Below are 20,752 nucleotides of genomic sequence, written 5' to 3' on the forward strand. Positions count from 1 at the left end.
TTTGGACCGATTGTAACGTCTGTCAAAACCTGCAATGACAGACTTTACCAGATGCTACTATCAGTTAAAGCCGGCAGTGACAAACGATAGCATCGGAAGAGAAACATATGCCCGTGTCTAAAACGTCCATCACTCTAGCTTGCTTTACGATTAAAACGGTAGCTAAATAGAACACTGTTTCGTGAATTCAAAAGATAGAAGACGTGTGTCTGTTTGATATATTGTTTGTTAATTTTCCGGAAAACCTCTGAAGAAAAATTAGCGTAATTTTACACATACTTTATGTATAATACACAAATTTGATGAAAGCAATCGAGCAATTTAAAAAAATGATTGGAAATATTCGTTTGCCATTCTCACTAATAAATCGCGATGTTAAATCTCATGACAGTTATGTCGATCTTAGGATGATATATATAGGATGAGAAAGTTCGATCCGATTGCATCGAATCGTGACTTTTAGAAAATTACGGTCAAACAATTTGTCAGACAAAATTAATTTCGGATCCCAATTACAGATTGAACGTATGTAATAAATGATGACGCCGATGAATCAGCGTGAACTTATACGAGAAGCGAACACGCTGTGTGATGTCCAGCTAGCAGCCGTTTTCTAATCACATGGCTTATTTAATCTAAAGGAACCTATCGCGTTATATACCCTCTCTGGTTTCTGTCAATGTTATGAGAAGACAGACTTTGTTGCTTTTTTACATTCCGGCTTTAGTACGTCATGTTCATTGTGCTCATTAGCTTTCACATATCACATTTCATGTAGCTTTAACAGGGCTCAATGGCTATAGAATATATCGATTATAATACCATTAACCTACTAATGAAAACATTGACTTTATGGGACGCTATCTAACTTTTCTATATATTTTGATTTTTTACTGGTGGTTAATTTATTTCGAGATTTAAAATAACGATAATTTTATAAATTTTATTTTTTAGTATATTTCAACATATGAGAAATATTTCAAATGAAATAAAAGTTATAGCTAAAAGAATTTTAATATAATATAAAAATCTAATAATAACTTAAATAAATTAAATTTTTGTGAAATAAAATAAAATGTGATGTTTGATGTCGACACGTTATCCATATTTTTATTTCATTTCACCCATAATTATATATTTTGCAAATTTATTTTTCAAGAATAATATTTTGTAAGGGAATAAAATCTCTGATTGTAATACCATGTAAATCTCGCATATGGAGGTGCCCTGCTCGGAAATATCGTGGTGGAGATAAAACGTGACTGCCAATATCGGAACGTAATGCCCCAGGATCGGACGTATTCTCGCAACGTCAATTCTATTAATTCCATCCGCGTGGCGAGCCGTCGGATTTGTCAGATCCGATACAGCGCGGCGATGCCGGAAGCGGGGCCGCCGTTGCCACCGAAGTAAGCCAAAGTCACTCGCCGGAAGTTCTCGGGGAAAATCTCGGAGATGAAATTTCCGCGCGTCCCCACGTTATACATGCTCGCCGCAACCGGATGGATTTGTCGGGCGATCGCGTGAAAAGCGATTCCGGGATTTCTCGCAGATGACCGTGCGCGTGTCTTTAATTCCTTATTAGCCCCCTTCGATCTCGTGGAAGCAGCGGAATCCCCGCGTGAGACTCCGCCGTCGTCGGGTTTCCGCGACGGGAGACGATCGTATCGGCGCTCACGATTTCCGCGCTGCGATCGTGTCGAGAGAGCGCCGGGAGCGTTCTATCGTCGGACGACATAAATTATTAATGCGCCTCTTCGTGAACCACCAGCCGGGAATACGAGCGGAATGCTGCGGATCCACCGAGAACGCTGATCGTTAAAATCATACCGAGCTGGTAGAGAGAAGCCGCATACCATACGCCGGAGATATATCGTTTCGAGCGTGATTGGCGCGAGAGGCACAAACTCAGGCGAATCTCAAATCAGCAGCGCGACCCTGAATCGCGAACTCGTGGCTTCGAGGGAGGGATAAAAACGTGAGAAACTGTCTTCGTTTGAGAAGTCAGGGTCGATTTAAAGCTACTACAATAGCCGGCTGAGAGTGCCCCGAGGGCAGCAGCCTTTCCGAGGACCTCGAATGGTAGAGCTATTGTTCTGACGTAGAATCGAATGTAAAAGTAGCTTATCTTTTTTTAAACTCAATATGAAATATTTTTGAACTTTTTTATGTTTTTCTCGTAATTGTCTACATTTATGATTTGCCATTGTCAGACAGCGTATAGTATAGGAATTTTTTTTTTGTAGAAGAACAAACCGCAAAGTTAATGGAATTGAATTAGTATTGCATAAATTATTTATTTGTGCAAAAATAAAGAAAGAGAACGAGAGAGAAAGAAACAGAAAATTAAAGTAAAGGTCATCGTAAATAAGTCTTAAATAAGTAACAAACACACATTTTATATATAGTATACATTAAAACATTTATATTAAAATTACTTTTCAATTTTTCTAAATTGAAAGAGAACGCAATTATAATAAAAGCTTTTTTCATTATTTAATTTATGATCAACCATTTAAAAAGTTTATGTTTTTTTTATTACATATTTTTGGTATTTTTATATATAATTGTTTCATTTTTTAATTATAATTGTTATATTTTTTGGTATTATTTTATATTTGGTATTATTTTATATATAATTGTTTTATTTTTTAATTATAATTGTTATATTTTTTGATATTATTTTATTATGATTAATTTATTATTCCTTTTAATTAAATTATTGTATTTAATTTATTATATGCATATTCAATATGAAAATAAAATATTAAAATGTGAAATAAATCATTTTATTTTATCTTTTAATAAAATATTTTCAAAAATTATTCTCATTTTATTTCAAACATTTTATTTGTAACACTTATTTTATTATATTTCTACTATATTCAATTCTCTGAAACAAATTAAAGCCTCATGTTGTAAAGGCGAAATTGAATTTTGACTTCTTTGATATAGACTTCTTCTCTCTGTCATTTCATTCGTGTTTCGATTACTTTTTTCCATACTTATGCTTCAAAACAATATTATATTACTATATTACAAAGTATTACAAAACTTTAGATCTTGAATTTTTATATTACGTTTTACTACTTGTCGAAAACTACATTTTATCGAGCTGAGTTCAAAATCTTTTGACTGGGGATTTAAAAATATAGTTCACAAGAGCATACATATGTATATATATAAATTCACATAAAAAATAATCTAAAAAATATTTCGTAAAAAACAAAAAATAAAAAATTATTAAATCATATATTAAAAGAAATTATCTCAATTTAATTTTTAGACATGAATAAATGTGTGTCCGCTGGTATTTATTTCGATGAAATAAATACCAATAAAAATTTTACGTGCATTCATACATGTATGGGAATGGATAAAATATCAAAGAAAATAAAATTGTAAATTTCCACATCACATACATCCATCTTTTATAGTCTATAAAATATTTCTTCACTCGTGTATGCGTCGCATTTTTTAGATTTTACTGCTACATGCAAAAATAGCTTATAACACGTCATCCGTCGTCTCGACTTTCTTTCTACACGTTTTATTCAGCTTCTGGATCTTCTTCGAAAGAAGAAAGTTAAAAAGATCCTCTCGTCCTTTATATTATGTCTATTTTCTTTTTCAAGTACCACGCGTTACTATCTGATAGTATCGCATTCGAAAGGAACGCATTGGAAACTCTCAGTCGAGTTTATACTCTACCGGAATATTTAAAGGACGTTCGTACAGAAAGAGAGTGCGTATACACCATCGTCGAATTTCACTTGAAATAATCCGCGTGCCTTTCCTCGGAAGAAGATCGGGTTCCTTTCGGTTTTAAGCGACGAATACACTGTAGTCCCGGGGAAAAAGCTGCCTGAAAGTACGGACTGTCGAGGAGTTTGCTTTCGCTTATATAGCGGACCGGAGGATCGATCCCTGATCCTTCCTTTCTCGGTCACAGTAGAGCCGTTTGGGATTAGCTCTTGGGAACTTTGATTGAAATATGTTTTGCCACCGTTTACCGCCCCAACGTTCAACGTCGCAGTTATATTCTGGCGACCGTTATTACGATATTTTGCTCCTAATACCTCAAAGGAAAGGATAGAACCATTCAACCGAATTAACAAGTTTTAGAGTTCTTTTGTGTGACAAACCAATTTCAAGCATGTGTATTATATTTTAATTTCATAAAACACACTAGAATTATATAATATTTCTTGTAATCTTTTAGAATATTTAAACCAATATTGTTAACGCAAGTCCTCTACTCATAATTCTAATACATTACTGTTGCATATGCAGTTTGCGAGGCACACTTTATGTTGATATAATATGCAATACTCACGAGAGATTACGCATAAATGAGCGAAATTACAAATATATGTAAATTTTCTGCAACATATAGCGACGTAGTAAGTAATATTCTTTCGCGAGAGTTTCTATTTTTAGGTTTATGCTGTACAATGTACGAGCGCGAGAATTTAAGAAGCCATTAAGAATTTTACGAGCGCGATATTTCATCCTAGAAGCTCAAGGAGGTCACACTACATCTTCCTTTTGCCTATCTCCGTCATTGTAAAAAGTATCATGCTCGCCATCGAGAGAAACGTACACGTACACGCTCAATCGTTGGCGTGTCGAAAAAAAAAATAAGTCTTTCGCGGCACGCGCGATAGGTTTGAAGTATGGCCGTCTCCTACGCAGCACGCATCTCTATTAGTAGAAAATTGGTGCCGGTTGCCCGTAGCCGTCTTCTATGCAACACTCGATGGAAAATGGAAGACGTGAAAGTGACAGGCGCTATCGCGACTGTCACTTCGCGCATCTCCAAGTCCGTGAACGTCTCCGCATGGCGAGTGTCTTGGCGATAAAAGGCGACAGCTACTTCTTTAAAAGAAACCCCTAGCGCGCCTAGTATGTGTCAGGGATTCGACTCGTCAGACGCGCCGGTTTGACGGCATCGAAAATCCATAAACGACAAGTTTCCATCACCGCCGCCGAAAGTCGTTCTCGTGGAATCGTCGATATGTTCTTAGCGTGGCGGATCGACGTCGTCTATGCCCATCGGACACTGCGAAATATTGTTTTGAGAAATACCCTCGGACTTGCAGCGCGCACCCCTTATTGCTTCTCGCTCCGTTGGCGCGGAATACGATTGTTTTATTATACGATCTTCGTCGCGAACTTGGAAAAGTTCTACCTCTTTTTTCCCCGAACTTCTTTATCTTCCTCCCTCCGTTTTTGCGACTTCGATCCCATTTCGTATATCATCACCTTACTCATCTCCGATAGTTCGAAAGTTCGACGACTTCGTAGTTACGACTTTTATTCCGGTAAACAACGTTGATTTTAGCATGATGTCATCTCGGTTATGGACTCGGATCGGCAAGTTATGTATATCAACAGAGAATTCGAGAATATGGCTGTCATATCTACGAAATATATAACACGCGCGGCAAATTTTATATTCCTCTGCATACGATTGTGTCTCCTCGCGCATTTCTAGTTCTATATCTCTATAAAAAGAAATCAGAGAATCTCAGATAAGTTTTAGAGAGATAGTTTCGAAACGTGAAAACTGTCGAAAGATAAGTTTTCAGTTTGATTACATGGTAATTAAGATAATCAATGTTGCATATTCAATATTTCCGTCGATGAAGAGCATAGATGAAACATTTGTCTCAACTCTAATTGGCATTATCGAGCATGTCATTCTCCGAGATAACGGAGAACTGGTAGATAACAGAAGCCGATGTAATCTTGCAAGTGTGTGTCAGTCTTCGGCATGATACGCTCGCTTATGTGTATGTCGGCAAACACGTGCCTAGAAAGTCTTGGGAGAATTGCCCGGAGGTACGTCTGCCAGGAAGCTGCTAAATCGCTTCTCTACGATTCATTTGGAGTCGAACAGTCGCATTATCGTTTTTACCCGTGGGCTGTTTGCGAGGCCAAAAAGACTATTAAAATTTCCATAAGCTTGGCAAGCATAATTCAACGAAGGATCGCTGAAAGACGATAATTATATCGATGTTACATCTTGCTCATGGAAAATAATCGCAGACTCTCTTTTCGCTTCTTGCGTGCATCCATCTTTCATTCCGATAGAGCATCTTTTAATGGAAATTTATCACAGTTTTTGCAGCCTCGTTAAGAGACATCAATAACTGTCCGAAACAAATTCGTAATTCGATAATACTGCATGAAAATATGTTTTTATACATACAATGATTTAAGAGGTAGTCTCTGCTGCCTCTCTTTCTTTCTCTCGCGATTTATCTCAAGAAGCCAGGGTTGCCTCGTAACGAGCGACATTCTGAATACCCCGGTGAAAAATTGTATTCTCGGAAGTCGCGTTTTCGCATGGATGAAACACCGGCAGAACCGCATCGTCACGACCCGATCGTCACCGTCATCATCCTTTCGGCGTGTGTGCGGCCAGTCGACTATGACGAGCGTTGATCTCTGGTTTTTGCGGGTGCGCGTCGTGCGCGGCGAAACAAATTGTCCGCTTTCATCTTCGTCGATGGAAGATGAAAAACGAGATTCTCCGATCGCGGGCATAGGTCGTATAAAACGGGCTCGTGTGCCATTTTTCTGCGTTACGCCTTCGCGCGTCCGAGCAAAAAACCGAAATAATCGCACCGTAAATTCGCGCGCGTGCAGGGACCCCGATATAGATTCTCTTCGTTTCTTTCTTTCGTACGAATACGCGCGCTAGGGGGCCGATGGAAGTAGCCACCCCCGGTGCCACTGGATAGCCACTTTTTGCCGAATTGCTGTTCCTTTTTCCTCCTCTCTTTCCTTGGCCGCGTCTCTTGCCAAATCGCCAAATTATTTCGCTGCCGATTAACCTCCCGCGTGAATTAATCGCCGGTTTCTTCGAACGGGTAGAGTAATCCTCATGAATCTTGATATAAACGAGAGTCGGCGTTGATATTTTTTTCTACGTTTTATGATTGTGAAAGGTTCTACGGTATAATATAATCTTTTGGGATTTAAAGTAAAATTGTGTTTGCCTGAAATGTTTCTTTTTATACATGTCAAGTGGATTCTTATAATAATTTCCAAAAATATTATATATAATACTTACACAGAAAAAAAGGACATTCTTGTTTTGAAAATATATTTAGTTTTAACATGGAAATCTTGAAATGAGATTATATTTATTGCGTTAATTAAGGAAAAATATAATTGCTTGGATAATATAATTGCTTATTTGAATGAAGCCATTTTATATAGTTCAATCAAGAAAAATATATTCTTATGATTTAAGATTTAATTTTCTTGAATGGAAAATAAACAATGTTAGATAGAAAATAACATTTTTAAATCAAAGATTATAATTTTCTTAAAGTAGAATTAAATAATTATATATTCTTGAGGTGACAATTACAATATTAAAACTAGACTATAATGTGAAAATTTAAACTTGTTAAATTCTTCTAAGAAGATTATAAATTGTTACGTATATACGAAACAATGAACGCGTTAGTTTAAGTATATAAATTTTGACGCTTATTTTTTTCTGTGTATACTTTCTGCCTCTCTCGAGGATAAATAAATATATATATATAAATAAATATATGCACTGAATCGATTTTGTATATAAAATACAATACTTTTATATATGTGCACAAAAAGTAACATTACATTATTAAACGAAGAGAGAAAAAGACAAAATAATTTTAATCATCTACTACGATTTATTTACTTATCTGTATTAACAAGATAAGACTGTGTACCAAGTTTGAAAAGAGGTACTTTGTAATCCTCAAATCATTGTTATTTAAATGAATTCTGTAATTATAGACCTGCTGGAGTTAGACAAACAACCCCAGCAGTTTGGTCTGGATGGATGTCAAGTGTCGTCGACAAACAAACTTAATAGGTTGCGCACGTTCGCTAATTATAACAAATAGTTTTCGACAAAAAACAATTTACACTTTATCGAGCTCGTCGCTCGCTCTGGGCTTTCATCGAGAGAAGTTAACGACGAGTAAATGAGAGCTTTGCCCACCCGCTGAACATCGACGCCGACTTCCGCGACGTATTCGTCGACTCGACGATTCCGTCGACGTGGCGTATCTGCTTATTCACCGGCCGCGTAATAGGGCGAATCTCCCCCTCCGCGTGACGAACAAAGCAAGGAGCGAAGAAACGAATTGGCAACCCATCGTCGGGAGGCCGGGGGTGGGTTAGGGGTTCCGGTAACTAAGAAGATGGAGGACTCGCACAGAGAGGGTGCGCTGGAAGTCGAGAGAATCGAGAGAAGAGGAACGCTCGTAGATGGGGGATGGTAGAAAGAGGGAGATCGAAGTCACTGCTGGCGGTTACAGCAGCGGTGGCACGACGATCGTACTATCTCCGGTGAACAAAGGGTAGGTTACCCTCCCCTGGTGTACCGGAAGCAGGGCGCAGGAGGGAACGGAAGACACCCTGAGACCCCGACTTCCGGTTACTGCCTTTCATATCCAGGCCTTCCTATGTCGCGCAGCCTATGCGGCACATGAGAAGGAATCTCTGCGTGTACGCAGAATTCGCGACGCGTGCGTATGCGTGGGTGATACGTCCTCGTGTACGTATAACGAGACGCTTTACTACATATCCAGAACTAATAACTCGGGGTTGGAAATTGGCTGAAGGCTTCGCGTTGCTCCGAAATATCTCTTCCTTTACTCTCCCTCCCTTCTTCTCTTCTCATGCCGTACGGATTGTGTCCCTTCTCGATTACGCGTCTTAGATAGTATGTTTGCAGTGGTTCTGAATGGAGAAGAGAATCGTTCGAATGTAAACGCGAGGGGAACTTTCGCGACTTCGATGAAAACCCTAGTCCCAAATGTCACAGTATATATATTGCCATACGAAATACACATAGTAATTATGTATTTAAATCATAAGTATAATAAATAAATAAATAAATAATAAAATATATAATAAAAATAAATAAATAATAAAGTATATAATAAAAATAAATAAATAAATAAATAATATAATAAATAATAAAATATATAATAAAAATAAATAAATAAATAAATAATAAAATATATAATAAAAATAAATAAATAATATAATATAATATAATAAATAAAAAAATAAATATATAATTTTATTTTTGAAACATCTGTTTATCATTGTCAGTTTAAAATATTTCTTTTGTAATTAACTCGCTGTCAAGCATATTAAATCGAATTTTTTTCACAGTATAATGACGTTGTTGAATAGGAACATCATTCGCAATCACTGTCGCTCGAGTAATATCTGGCAATCCGTGATCGATCGCAATAGCCGTAAGCTATACCGGTTAAATTTATTGGTCCGCGAGAACCTGTCTCATTGAGCAATCCGGCCTAGGGCTGTGTTATATCGGCACTCTGTTCTCGTAAACCCAGCACTCTTAGATGATGGGTTTTAACTTATTCACGGTACAGCCGCGCTTTCTTCGCTGTAAACACGTCGAGCTTTTGATAAACAATTAGTTCCGGATATTATATTCAATTTCACGCGTCATCTCGGATAACTTGTGTAGCGATATGTGTGGGTATAATGTTCCGGAAAGAGAAAGAGAAAAGAGCATCATGCTAGATATAGAGGCAGGGGCAGAACATAAAGAAGAGCTATCAGCTTTCAATTATCCATTAGCCATTCTTACGTGACTTTGTTGACGACTAATTAAGGTTAATTTTCTCGACATCATTTAATGCCATTATATATAAATTATAAACTGAATATAAACTGAATAAAATAAAGTTGATAGATTAAATATTTACAAGATTTTTTTAAACGTCTCTCTCGTATATTCAGAACTTTTCTCGGGATAGTGTCTAACGTTCGAGCAAGAGAGTTTGTTCAATGGATGAGTGTCTCATCGCATTTATAATAGAGATGAATTTGTCGGCAGCGGAAATTCTCATTTGGAGGAACCACTCGCCGTTGGTTACATTATATCGGTACTTTGTCGTCGTCCTCGTAAAACTACCTGAGCTCTCAGACAACGGGGTTAACTTATTTACAAGACTGCCGCGGTTATGGTCGTGTAAACACGTCCGGCGTATTTACAGGTCCATAACGTGATACGGAGACTGGTGTCGCGACACGTCTGCGAGAGTCTATATCTTATGAATGTGAACGTCTGTGTGCATCGTAATGCCAACGCGATATAGAAAACAGCTGTAAAGGACGGTTTTTGAGACGGTCGTCTACGACGGCCGACGACAGTTTACTGGCTATCGACACTTCGAAACGTATCAACGCTCGCAATCAATTGTTTGTTTGCTAGATTAAATATTAAATACGATATATATTACACGATAATATAGATTGTACATTATTTTAACGCTTTTATTTCTGACGCCTTTGGTAAGTTTAAGGATGTTTTGTATGTACAATCCCAGCAAAAAGTAGCTGAAAATCAATATTGACGAATATATTTACTATTTTGAGTATGAGAAATTGCGTGGAATATTACAATTTGATCTTTTAATCTTTTGATTTTGTTAATCGAAATGATTAACAAAATTTGGAGAGAATTTCGCCTTGTGACAGATATATGGCTAACTTCATTAAATATATATTTAATATCTTTTTAACCAGTTAGTACTTGTATAATATTATTTGACCAAATATTTCCTCTGTACCTAAACTTTTGCTCTGTACCTAAATTTTAAACAAATTCTGAATATTATTTCCATGTGTTTTTGTCATTTGAATCGACGTGATTATACGTTTCCCATAAGAACTCATGTTAATTCGGTGCAAATTAAAATCCTTATAACTTGTGAACGCTTTAGTGAATCGATTTAAAAATTGTACTGAAGATTCTAAACATATATGTAAGGACATTCTGTACAATTTTCATTAAATTCTCGATATTTTGAAAATAGGTACAAAACATCCTTAATATCACTTTTACATCATAATTGTGAAACGACCTCTTCTAAATTTATACGACCATCAACAAAGTAATATCTGCGTTAAAAATATATGAGACAATCAACAAATATAACGATTAATTCTTACAATAGGCAAACTATTTCATTTACATTAAGTAACATTATAGCATAAAATTATCTGCCAACTAATACGCGTCAAATATAATGGTTAACACTCTCGTGATAATCATTCTAAGCATGCTTGCTAAACGTAACGATTCTCACACTTTGAATAAATTAATGTCTTTGCAGTTGTAACAGAATTTTTTCTCGGAAAAGTGTGTAATAAAGCTTGAACAAGAAGCAAATCCTTCCTCTCTTTATTCTCAGCAGTATTTCCCACCAGAGCTTGAATGTAACTATATGTACGTACCATAATGGCGATGTATAGGATGTCCCGTAAAAGACACGACGGAACGTCGGTAGGTGCCCATTAAGGGTAGTCGTTTCTGCCTCGAAGGACGGCGGTCGCAAAATCAATTACGTCAGAAGCTCATGGACCCCGGAGGTGGCCTCTGCTGTAACGTAGTGGAAAGATCAGAAGTCGACGACGGGGTCGAAAGTGCAGGCAGAGTCTTCCTTCCTTGTGGAGGCATAGACCAAAGTCAATAACTCACTCGGCTTCATCGAGAAACAAAGTGAGCGCCAGCTTCCCCCTTCCGCGCAGAAAAGGAATTTTCGTCTCAATAAATAACTTGCAAAGAATTTTTGAGACTAGATATTAATCTTTTACTAAATATCATGTATATTTAAACATTAGTCATGTATACTAAACATTTAGTCGTTTTTCTTTGAAAATCTATTTCTGAAACTGATACGTGAGACTTTTTCTTTGTATAAATTTATATAAAAACTAAAGTATGAATAATTTTAATTCTAACTTTAATAATAATATTTAATTTTATAATCTTAAATATGTTTGCACATATATACGCATATTTTTCTGCTAATTATAAATTATATAAAGTCTTCGTGTTCATCTGCAATAAAAAGATGACTAATATTCGAACGAACGAGAGGGTACATTGCGAGGAAAGAAGGAGACACTTTACAGTTCAATTTCATAAAAGAAAATCCCGGTCTGCAAGAAACGAAGACCGACATTGTATTGATTCTCGCTACATTTCACGAAGTGAAATCGAACTTGGCAAAGCATGAACAAGAAGACGTTGTAGTATAGAGAACAGAATACCAAACTATGTAGCAAGTAGCTGCTTAGTGACGCGTGATTCATAATCTTAGCCAAGTAGTATAACTTTAGTCTGGGAAACGATTATTCGCGATAAAATCAAAGAGACCGTGAGTTGGTTAATAATCGAACACATTGCAATCTTGTTAAAAATGTATGATAATAACAATAATCAAAAGCACTTTCTAATATACGAAACGTATAATTTGCGACAAGTATTACATATTGAATTGAAAAAATACAAATACGTACTTAATGCAAATTTGTTACTATAACGAAAAAATATAGATAGAAACGAAAAATATAGAACATAACAAAAATAGTATTAATATAAATATTTTTTCAACTCTTCTTCTTTTTCTCTTTTCATAAGATAATAAAATTTTCTTTTGATTTCACATTGATATATTATATGTACACATTTTTTAAAATAGATACTTAAGTATACAATTTTTTTACGTACCTTATTTTCTCGATACATAACATCTGTCGAAAACTGGAACATTTCGATGATATCATTCTGCCGAGTCGCCTAGAAATAGACGAGCGAGCGAATATATTACGATTTCCGGTAAGTTAACGTAAGCAAACGCGCGTGGCAGAGAAATCGCGAGAATAGCGTCGTTAATGCAGTTGCCAAGTCGGGCTTCTCGGACATTTTCAAACCATCTTTGAGTCTTTGAAACCTCACCTTTGATGAGCCGCCGCTGACGTCGGAGTTGCAGAGCAAGGCTGCTGGCTTTAATAAGAGTCTGCCAAGCGCCGCCACAAAGGAATGCCACTGGAAATTTCTATGTCTCGAAGATAGAGTGGTCGAGAGTAGGAGGATGGCCGCTAGAAATGCCAGTTTTCGTATGTATCTTTCTTCTCCTCTCTCTTTGTCTCTTTTTCTCCCTCTCGTTCTCTCTCCCTTCTCTCTCCCTTCTCTTTTTCCAACTGTTTTAAATGCAAATAATACAATTACTGGGGGAGCATGTGCGACAGGTGCGCTTCTTCGACAGAGCGCATAATTCATGTCCAACCGCAAAAGGGGTGCAAAGTAGGATTACGGAATTAATTTCGGATTCGTTTGATTCGACATTGGATGAGCTATTAATCGGGAGGATTGCACTCGTTTTGACGCGTATAGGGATGAGTTGAAGAGAAAATTAAAACTATAATATCCATAAAACGTGATATCAATCATCTTTCTTGTTACATTCCGTAAAAAATTTGTTAGTGCGTTATTCATTTTCTATTGAATTTTTATATTATATTCATCAACGAATTTTTTGAAACGATAGGATCCGATAATGAGCTGAAAAAGTGAGCGGCAAAAGAATATGAAATATAATCATTGCCAAGCGTCTTGGAAGACGCGTTTTAACAATTATCTCGTCCTCGGTGAGGCAGCCCTGTGACGCATTCCATCCCCGACTTTCTTTCAGCCCCTGAAGGCAAGGACTTTGCCTCGAAATTCCTCGCGAGCTTCCCGCGCCACCACCTTTGTACACTATACCTATCCGCCCTTTTTCACCGTCACGCGCCCTCCGCCGTGGCTCGCCCTCCCTTATTTTCCTATCGTCCTCGCCATTCTTGTTCCCTCTTTGTCGCCTGCCATAGCCGTTTCCTGCGGATCACCCCTCGTTCGTGCGGCACTCTCACCCTCGCCGCAGAGGGCATCGTAGAACGGAACGAGCGGCGACCAGCAAATTGATATTAAATGCCGAGGTTGGTCACCTTGTATATTTCTTTATTAACTTCGCGGAATGGGCCATCCGACTCCCTCGCCGTATCCTTATAAAAGGACCCATCTCGCACCCATCTTGCTTTATTCCACCGCGACTTTTTTCTATTTCGTATTCTAACATTGGAAGCGGCTCTGCGAGGATCCTTAGCGTCACATTTAAACGGTCGAGAAGGAAATGACAGACGTCTTTTACCTTCTCTCGTGACGCGTCGTACGCTAGAAACGGATGATCGTACTTATTCGAAGATTGATGAAGAGCACGCGTGTTGTGAAAGAATCTGTAATTGAAAAAAATTGCTGCGAGGGACGATTCCCGCGATATCGAGGCTCAGCTTAACGGTTTCCAGCCACTGAGGGGCAAAAAAAAAGCGAGAGCTAATTCTTATGAAAAATTCCCAGGGACGCCGCGCAGGCGGCGGGAGAAGGACAGATGACGAGAGACAGTGAGAAGGAGCGCGGGAGATGTCTTGGTTAATTAACGGCCACGTGCGTCTCATTAACAGACTTTCAACCACAAATCACGGCATGGCATTGCGCGGCTACGAGCATAAATACCAATTATGCGTAGCTCGTACGACTTGCTTCGGCCTGAAGCGACGGAGGGTGCGCGAAGGGTTCCCTAAAACGAAATTCAACCAGGCATAATTGTAATGCATATAGGCCAACGAGGGGTGACTCGAGATTAAAACTCCTTTCTCGAAATTAGTACGAGGGCTCTTACGCGAAACGTCGTCATCGGCGTCGCCGGCGCCGACGTCGTTGTTGTCGTCGTCTTTCACGCGGTAAATCACAGATTGCTTTTATTTATTTTATTCCTCGGCGAAAGGAAATTTACCTTGCGGGGGAGTAGACGATACACGTCGTAATTCATCTCGTAAGATCGTTTAGCCGCCATGTAAATCATTCGTATCGCATCGGATCGGACGAGCCATTTTTATGAAATATCGATGCGAGGAGGCCCACACGGCTCGTACGCGCCTTTATACCCAAAGTGATCGTTTCGACGGGGCTTAAAAGCGCTCGTCGGACGCGCAAGTACAGCGCAAAAGTACCGTACTTAAGCGGAATCGATCTCCGGGCCGGTCCAACGATAATTTTCTGGGTTGTATAAATTAATTACTCTTGCCAAGCACTCCCCCTACTCTATACTCTCTCTCTCTATCTCTCTCTTGCTCTTTGCGAGTCCCACCGTAAATTACCCGGTGCATTATGGAGCACGATTTATTAATACAATTTGCCTCCATGTAAAAGGCGCCAGGCGCCAATTACCGTGCCACGTTCTTGACGCCGGTGCTACTGCGACGTGGCTGCAACACGTTACATCCGTTAAACCGCACATGCACCGTGCGGAACAGAGAACGGATGCACACGTGCGGCTTAGCTGCCTGAAGTTTTGCGGACCGTACACGCCCGCGCTATCTCGTTTTAATACATAAGTATTCCTCTCATCTCGCAGTAACGTGGACAAGGAAATCTCGAAATAAAATTATTTAGGAGCGAATAAAATTATGCATCCGCCGGCATTTACGCGCCGCGCGGTTCTTTACCTAGCAGCTGGGGTCAGGTGTTGTCGGAACTTTTTTAATCCCACTTACGCCAGGAGAATATCGTAAGAGAAAATTGTGATAAATCCGAAGGCGCGCGACCATTTTATCTTCATTTCCGAGTGGATGGCAGAGGATCACCTGTTTTAGAATTAAAAAGCTTGTATGAACAGAGCTCGATTTATCAGTATTCCGATCAAGTAATATCATGCGTTTTCGCGATTGCTAGACCAATTAAAAGGGAAATGGTATAAAATGTATTAGCAAAGATATGCGATAAGTCGGCAGACGCGTTATTGCAATTTTCGTCGACAACGATAATGTCATAATGTACCTTTCTGTTGTCGTTCCTGCAGTCATTTCATCGCGGCTTTCACGTCGCGACCGACGTAATGAGTATCCAGTTGCATTATGTTAGACAAGAACTCGACTGAGCCCTAGGCATATTTACAAATGCGTACGCATGCGTTTATTCAAGTTTTAATACGTCAAAGCAATAGACTCCAAATACAAGGGAGGCATTAGCCTCCTTTGCGCGAGCACTTTACAGCTCCCATTACCCAAGTTTCACCTAGTGATTAAACCTCAAGCAAGTCACTCAGAAGCTTTTCGACATTAACTCACGCTTCCCGTTGATATTCAAGATTTCAAGCAATTTCGCTCGGCTGCATTGTCGTCGCCGTCGTTCCCCTGTCACCGCCTCGCTTGGCCCGCTCGTTTCGTCTCGTCTCGTCTCGTCTTTTGCGCTCTCGGCGCCACGAATTGTTCCGCTCTGCTTAGGAAAGAGTACGCGCGAGTCTTCTGGTGTAGGTGCTAAAGCGTGACGGGGCTCCGGCAGAATTTTCGTCCCGACAGGAAACAATTTCGTCGTCTTGATTTTCTATCGTTCCCCTTTGCGACGCGCTGATTCGCGAAAACACACACACAGGGCGTGCAAGCAACCATTGTGACTCGCGCTCGATTTCACGTCAAAACTCGGCGACGGATACTCTCGTTGGAATTGTAATCGCACTGTTTGCCGATTTCAATGTAACTAGTGTTGAAATTACTTATAAAAAAATACCGGGTTTAAACATTTGTCATGCTCATTCAAACAGTTTTATCAGAACAGAACTAGATTTTATCTAGTCAGGGAATTCAAATATTTATTTTTTATCTATATTTTTTTAAAATTCTATTTACAGATAAATTTGTAAATATTTTTCTCTTTATTTTCTCTCATAGTTAAAACTTTTTAATACCTGGTATTTGTGGCAAGGATTTTTAGAAAAAGATTTTTTTGTAATCTGTGAAATTCCATTGAAAGTCGCTAATAATTTTTTCATGTTATTAGGTCTCCGTTTTAATTCTCTTCCCCGTTGAGCCTCGTTTAAGCTTTTCAGCGGACCACGCGGGGGACCGAAAATGTTGCCGGAAACTCAAACATAATTAATATCGCAATACTCGCCATCCCGTAGGAAAAGCCAATATTATGTACTGACGGTGAGCGAAGAAAAAGAATGAATACGAAGGGTGCAGCGTAGGATAATACAGGGGCCGCCTAATATACCACTAGATATTCGGTAACTTGGCATGAATGAAGTCATAATACAAGTAGGTAGTACTAAAGGCTCCTTCGAAGGAACGTATCCTTCGAGGGATGATCGGCAATGGGGGAAACCGTTGCCTCGGGGTTTCCCCGGAGACTGCAGGGGACTCTTTATTTAATATCCCCAGGCTGGTGTCAAGGAATATGTATTACCGGACCGTTGTCGCTTCGGCACTTATTCGCCTTCTTCGCCTCGTTACTCTCGCCAGATTCAACGATGCGCTCGCGTTTTCGCCAGATTTAAGAGAGCCAATTATCGTAATTAAATGATATGAGATTTTATCGAGACATACAAAAATTTTTGTGCGCAAAATTTATCTTATACAAGGTGTCAGGGCAATCTCTTCTCCAAAAAAAAGCTCTTGCAGCTTACCTCGAGAGCTTTTCAAAACACTACAATATTTTATATAATATATAATATATTATATAATATATTTATGTAATATAAAGTATTTTATTTAAAGTATTTTACATAAACCATAAAATATCTACTGAAATATTCATTTTTCGATTATCTTACCTTAATACTTTTATGTACAAAATAACGATAGGAATCAATTGGTGTAAAGAAAACACATAATTGTTTCGAAGAAAAAATATGTAATGTAATTTGCAATTAACACATTAAGATAAAATAATCTATAATAAAAATCATAAAATATATGATTACATATATATGATTTATGTAAAAATTAAGAAATTATTTCAAGCCTCAAAACTCGAAAAGTACTCGATGAAAAATACTTTATTATTTGTTTCGAAAAGCTCTCGAGATAAGCTAGAAGAGCTTTTTCTGGAAAAGAGATTGCCTCTGTATATTCTATAAATACGTAAATATTTAAAATGTTTGAGCTCTGAATAAAACGCCACTTTTTCTTAAAGCTACAAGACAATTATATTGGCTGTAATGAAATAACGTTCTATAATCTTGCAACAGTAGATGTTTCCTTTGCGATGCGACTAGTGAAAAAGTTCAATATATTTCTAGCACGTCCTTGGAAACTCTCATATGATGAACTTACTTCGACTTGCGAACTTCTCGTGAAAAACTAGCATGCAGTAGCACACTCTTTCTTCTCCTTGACACTCGGTACGTGGGAAAACTCTCTTGGCCCACGGAAGTTTTCGAAGAGGAGCTGTCTACGGTTTTTCAATGTCTCCTTAGCTACAAGTTTGGATTGGAGTTGCAGTCGCAACGATGCGGTAAAGATGAAAAATCACAGTTTGCGCGATAGCTGCATAAAATGCAAATCCAAAGAGGACGCCGGACGTAATCATTTTTGAGGGTGTACACGCTTTGTTGGGATAAGTCCGTGGTATGTGTGCGACGTCTTCATAAGCAGCATAATCTTCGCTTGGAAATCAAACGTTTCCGAGCATCCCGTCATATTTCACGATCAGCCGCACGGTTGCTCTTTCATCCTTCCCTCCGCGAAAGCATTTTACGCCCGTTTGATCTTACCAGTTATACAATAGCGAACGCGTGTTACGCGTATAAATGCAGTGAATACCGTATAACGTTACGTACCCTTCGAGATTATACAAGCTTTTACGTGGAAATATCGCAGACTTAATTGACCGCGCATGAATACGCTTCACGTGCCTTTAAATTAACTCTCTTATTTCCTATCGGCTTGCATCGATATCACGGGTTCTTTTACTTATTTTGACATTAATTATACGTGTAATTATATTTTTAAATATTATATTAAACTGGCTCACGTTTTCTTAAAATTAATAATACTTTATTTAAAAAGATGAAATATTTTACATGTTGTAAAAACACTGTAATTGAGCGATTAAAAGCGTATTAAAATTTCCGATATTTCTGATTCTCGTATACACATATCTTATATATCAAGTTTTATAACATGAAAATCATGGCGTAATGTTTTTTTAATTAAAATTCTTGTAATGTTTAATATTATCAATTCAATAGAGTATTTGATATTGTCGTACGTACCCGAGAGATTTCGAAAAATGCAAAAATGCGGGCAAATATCCGACGCAACAGCATTCAGTATTTGCTGGATCCGGGCGATATTTGCTAGCGGAGACACACGAAATTGAAGGGGACACCCTCTATGTATCGCACAGAAGTGCAATATCCACTCTCAGTTTCTCTCATATACTTACTCTCGTTTATATACGCGTAGCTTACATACAAGAAGGAACGAAACCCGGGTAAAATCACCTGACGCGTGTAATGCGTTTTTTATTAAAGTCTCAACTCACGCCTCGGGCATGTAGTCGTACTTGACGTTAAACTTACAGCATGAATACGCAAAATAATTTAACAAATTTGAGAAAATACTCCGGGTTCATTTAAAAAATTTAAATTTACTGGTCGACAATTGACGACGATTATTAATCGCTATGTTTCATTTGTTTCAGGTAAGTCCCATTGGTTTTTTCATTAAGCGAGTCCAACAAAACAAGGTAAATGTTTGATAGCACTAGTTACGAAATATCCGTGATCGGCTCGCACTAGAATATTTTCTAACGGTGTATCTCACATCCCATCTCACATTCCATCTTGCAATATTTTCGCCGATCGTTTTGGCCAACCACCATATCGCTGAAAAACAAGACAAACACTGTATTTTTTTAGGATTTTTGCCATTATGTGTTAACCGTCGGTTTGCGGACGATCCTTTTAACTTTATCAAGTCAACAACAATACCAATCGCGCTTACGTTATCCTCTTGCAGTTATTGTTTGCCCTCAAACCCAATTTTTCGCGTGCAAACCGCGCTCGGTGCAGCCAGGGGAAAAAACTGACAAGCCAGTCAGCAGCGGTTTTCGTTGACACACGCGCGAATCCAGCGAGTCCGGTAATTACCTTCTCGATTGCGCGATGCCTTTCTCAGCCGGTGAAAGTAACGCGATCATACGATTCGCTCTCATTAGAGGTGCAAAACGCGATCGCGCGATGCGGTTGCTTACGATGCACGCTCGTTCGCGTTCCCCAGCCTCTCGCGTTCTCTCGGGGTGTCGAGCAACGAATCGTGCCGTCGAGAGAGACGCGGCTTTGCCATTAGCCGACACCCGTTGTCGCACTACGCGGGGAACGGCAACACGCAGCCTCTTCTCTTCTCTCCTTCGCTACTTGGCACGCTAATTGGCAAACATCGGCCCGCGGACGGCTTATCGCGATCGGCTGGCGATTTTTGCAAATTACGACTCGCTCGTCGTTCGACACGGACCACGTCCCTCCTCCCCCCCATGGCCCCCTTTCGCCTCTCGGCACCGCTGCTAGTTCAGAGATCGGCGATAACGTGGTCCATCGATATCAAACACAGCCGTCGACCTTTCGAAACACACGCCCGGCTCTCTCTCTTTCCCTTTGTCCCCGCTCTATTTTCTCGCGAATTAATTTTCGCGCTTCCTCTGTTTTAACCGTCATATTATTCATCTATCAAACATGAGCTGGATGGATAATTATATTTACGTATGCCGTGTGCTTTTGTCGGATGAATGAGTGATAGCTTACGATGAAATATTCGATTAATGCGAGAAATCGACATGTTATTAGTTATTGTGTGTTTGTAATTTTGCATTGTCGGGTAATTCTACAGGTTATTTATTAATCAATTACACGTTCTCTCGCAGTTATGTAATATAGGTCACGTTTGAATTGTTATGTGCGTCTATTTTTAAAGAAAAAAGCGGAATGAACGCAATTGCCAAGTTTAAATTTATAAAATACGGTGACACAAATCGCGGTTCGTGTTTATGACATCTCCTTTCTGTTTTATTTTTATTTCACCGATTATACAGGAT

At 38.7% G+C, this 20,752-nt stretch overlaps 1 protein-coding gene across 2 annotated transcripts in view; it reads left to right on the top strand.

The window, feature by feature from the left end:
• Positions 1-20,752, top strand: part of LOC105258434 (protein slit) — a 330,476-nt gene that overhangs the window by 70,966 nt on the left and 238,758 nt on the right. The gene's annotated exons all lie outside the window — the stretch shown is intronic.

Source organism: Camponotus floridanus, unplaced genomic scaffold (assembly GCF_003227725.1).
Source record: "Camponotus floridanus strain SB8 unplaced genomic scaffold, Cflo_v7.5 scaffold1, whole genome shotgun sequence".
In the NCBI taxonomy this organism is placed as follows: Eukaryota; Metazoa; Arthropoda; class Insecta; order Hymenoptera; family Formicidae; genus Camponotus; species Camponotus floridanus.